The sequence below is a fragment of the Pyrus communis genome, chromosome 10 (genome assembly GCF_041283825.1).
Source record: "Pyrus communis isolate YQ-2024b chromosome 10, ASM4128382v1, whole genome shotgun sequence".
Taxonomy (NCBI): domain Eukaryota; kingdom Viridiplantae; phylum Streptophyta; class Magnoliopsida; order Rosales; family Rosaceae; genus Pyrus; species Pyrus communis.
The window spans coordinates 27,145,301-27,149,581 of NC_142574.1; the positions used below are offsets into that span (position 1 = coordinate 27,145,301).

At 32.2% G+C, this 4,281-nt stretch overlaps 1 long non-coding RNA gene across 1 annotated transcript; it reads left to right on the forward strand.

The window, feature by feature from the left end:
* The first annotated feature begins 274 nt into the window (after positions 1–274).
* Positions 275–1,351, forward strand: LOC137733419 (uncharacterized). Its single transcript, XR_015951932.1, has 2 exons — positions 275–986; positions 1,106–1,351. It is a non-coding gene; the product is annotated as an uncharacterized LOC137733419 (long non-coding RNA).
* Positions 1,352–4,281: the final 2,930 nt, after the last annotated feature.

Below are 4,281 nucleotides of genomic sequence, written 5' to 3' on the forward strand. Positions count from 1 at the left end.
CCTGATTTTTTAGCTTGCTTAGCCGTTTTGCTGCTGCTTTGCACAGTTAAATATCTGTTATGCCCCTGATTGCCACGCGTTGATCATCTTTTGTCTGTGTGGTTTGATTCCGTCATAGCGAATGGACGATGTTTCCCTTCTAGCCCACGCGTCCATCATCGATGGCCCTTCCAGTTCGACTTCTTCCCAATTTCGCTTCTCTCGCCATTCTCACCTTTTGGGTATTTTGGAACCTAGGTTTTTTTCTCGCCATTCTCACCTTTTGGGTATTTTGATTTTACTTTTGACTTTCAGTCTACGTTCATTTTGATTGAGTTGTTTTAAGGATTTTGTGGGAGGACTCCCTTTGGAATTGCCGAATGCTGTTATTAGTCGGGTGAATACCTTGGAAGTAGAGTTAATTCCTACTAAAAAGGTATAGAAGCTTAGCTAGACCTTGATTATCATGTAAGGAAGTAAATAACTATAAAAGTAGCTTCACTATGGTCTGTAGTCATATGCCACACCTTTGCATGACTCTTATATACCTTTGAAATTGAATTTGGGATTTGATTATTTAAATTAGTTTCTCTGGTTTATATTTCAAGGTCAGCCGGTTTTGTATTTAGCATCAATCAATTGCTTTTTTCTTCTTGGTGAGTACCTAAACGTTTATACTTTCACTTTAACAGAAAATGATAAATTGAGACAAACTTGAAACCTAATAAATCAATATTAGCAAACCCATAAACTTATTTCATGACTATCACAATATTCTTTCACTATTCTACGTTTTGCTTACAATCCTGTTCTCTCTAGGACATTAAAGTGCATTTTTGGTTTTTAAGTTTCGCCGCCAAATACCAACTGTTTGATTATGTTTTCTAACCTCTCTGTTCTCAATAATGTTAATGTTTTGTGATACCATTTTTACATCTTTCAAACACAATATTTAATACAATTTTCAAATCCGCAGTCGTTTCGAACTCGGATTCAGCCAGCCTGTGGTAAGCCTTTTTTTTGAATTGCTTTCATTTGTTTATATGTGAATCAGTAACTTTTTTGCAAATAATGAATGTCGCAATTGCTGATAAATTGATTCTTTGTTTAAAAACTTGAACTGTAGATCTGTGCAAAATATGCATATATGGATGAGTGCCATGGACTCTTCTCAACGTATGGACCTCAAATCTCAGTGCGCCTTCCATCATTTCTCCAACCTCACTATATATGGAACTATTACATTTGCAATCATATTAATTCCTTGAACACAATATTTATATTTCTCTGTAACCTGCTAATTTTGGAATATATTATCGTTTCCTTACTGGTACATGAAAATGAAAATATAAAAATACAACCGGTTTAAGAAGCTAATCTCTTTTAATGTTCATGGTTGTGTACAATAATTTTTAGTTATGTGAACTAGAAACCATGTGTGATTTAACTTGCAAAGTTTCTCTTATCACCCCTCTGGATAGTTTCGTGAACGAAAATAAGCATGTCTCTGTTTGTCTTTGAGTTTTACTCTAATTAGAAGTCGGAATGATGTCAAGACAAGTAGAAAATCCGTTTCTCTACAAAAGAGGCAGTTGTCACTGGTAATCTAGGGAAAATAATTCAGTCAAGATGAAAATAAAATGATTAAAGTAAATAATAAACCTTATATAATTTGTTTCTAATCTTTGAATAATTATTGTTGTGTCATCCTGATAGCACGATTCGTGCAGCTCGAATGGATTTGTACCAGAGCATCTTGCGCAGCAGTATGGTGGCTCTGCAGCTCACAACACTGTATGTTCTTATTTTATTCTTGGGTTAGAGCATGCATGTATTATCAGTTGCTAGATGTCATGATCAATCCCTGTATTATATGTGAAATAAAAAAAGAAGGAACACTCTATAACTCTAATCAGATGTCCACTGAAAAGAAGACAAATCACATTATAGACCAATACGTGTTAAAATTATGTTGAAATAAAAAGATGAATAGAATGTTTCTGATAGAGATTACCCATGATAACAAAATGGTCAGGCAGAGTCATTTAATGGTTGTCAAGGTTGGATCTTTGTCTTAGTGAATATCAGTACATCCTATAATTCTTGCTGAACTTGGTTTGGTTTTCTTTTGTTTAGGGATAGAGTGAGCGAATCATAGTTTGACCAAGTCTTGAATGATGAATTGAGCTAGATCATTGAGGTCTCTTTGTCAAGTTAAATTTTCATTCTACTTTTTATTTGTAATGCTCGGTTCTTCACTCAAACATTGCTTATGAAGTGAATGAATTTGCATAACTTTGAATACATTTCTAATCCCGCAGCAACGCGCGGGCACCGTTGCTAGTCTATCTATATATACAAAGTGAGCCTAGTTTAGTGAAGCTTTCCAAAATGCCAAAAATGCCCATCTGTCCAAAAAATTCAAAAAACAAGGACAAACTGGTAAAAAACATAAAGAGACAGATGCCGTTAAAAAAACAAGAACAAAACGAAAATAAAAAAATGCCCGGAAATTGAGGAAAGAAACGTGGAAGAGAGATTGCACACCTAGCAATTTGTTACACGACATGAAAACGATACGAAAATAACGGGTTTCGGGTCATCACGATAACTAATCAGATCATTATCGGGTCACACGATAATAACCCGTTAATAACGGGTCCTTAACAAGTTTACACGAGAGTGACACGCGGGTATAACCTGTTTTGACACGATAAAAAAAATGTTATTTTGATGATTTTAATTTTTTAAACTACTAAAAAAAACATACTATAAAATGCAATAGATATAATGAATATGCATATATTGTTTATTAATTATTATTCCATATAAATTTTAAAATTTAAGTTTTATTTATTTATTTATTTATTTTTATAGTATATTATAGGCAAAGATTGAGATTAAAAATCATAAAACACATTAAAAATAAAAATATCAAGTAATTTAAAAATACCAAACACATAAAAAAAATTATAATAATTAATTTCCCACCTAATATTTAACCCAAAGAAACTTTAAGTGTTAGTTAATGTATCGTTTTGATGGGATACGCATCTTATGAAACTAATTTCAATGATCTAACCGTCAAACTTGTTTATATATGCTTCGAGATCGCATACGCCAAAATTTGCAAAAAAACAAACATTCAAAGATCAAGTAACAAGACAAAATTTTTCGACGGTTATAAACGAAAAATCACGATTTAACGGTTATTTTAACTCTGATTTTGATGCTTTTTTACAGCTATACTCCTTGACCCTATATGAATACAATGAATGAATTCAATCTTCAATTTAAAATATTTACACTAGTGGATACTACAAAATCTTATGTTATACTTGATGAAAGTATAAATAAACTCTTAAGTGTTAGTGAATCTATCGTTTTGATGGGATACGCATCCTACGAAACTAATTTCAACGATCCAACCGTCGAACTTGTTTATATATGCTTCGAGATCGCATACACCCAAAATTGCAAAAAACAAACATTCAAATATCAAGTAATGAGACAAAACTTTTCGACGGTTATACACAAAAAATCACGATTTAACGGTTATTTTAACTCTAATTTTGATGATTTTTTACAGCTTACACTCCTTGACCCTATATGAATACAATGAATAAATTCGATCTTCAATTTAAAATATTTACACTAGTGGATACCACAAAAACTTATGTTATACTTGATGAAAGTATAAATAAACTCTTAAGTGTTAATGAATCTATCGTTTTGATGGAATACGCATTCTACGAAACTAATTTCAATGATCCAACCGTCAAACTTGTTTATATATGCTTCGAGATCACATTCGCCAAAAATTGCAAAAAAAAAACATTCAGAGATCAAGTAACGAGACAAAACTTTTCGGCGGTTATAAAGAAAAAATCACGATTTAACGGTTATTTTAACTTCGATTTTGATGATTTTTTACAGTTACACTCCTTTACCCTATATGAATACAATGAATGAATTCGATCTTCAATTTAAAATATTTACATTAGTGGATACCACAAAATCTTATGTTATACCTGATGAAAGTATAAATAAACTCTCAAGTGTTAGTGAATCTATCGTTTTGATGGGATACGCATCCTACGAAACTAATTTCAACGATCCAACCGTCAAACTTGTTTATATATGCTTCGAGATCACATACGCCAAAAATTGCAAAAAACAAACATTCAGAGATCAAGTAACGAGACAAAACTTTTCGACGGTTATAAACGAAAAATCACGATTTAGCGGTTATTTTAACTCTGATTTTGATGATTTTTTTACAGCTACACTCCTTGACCCTAT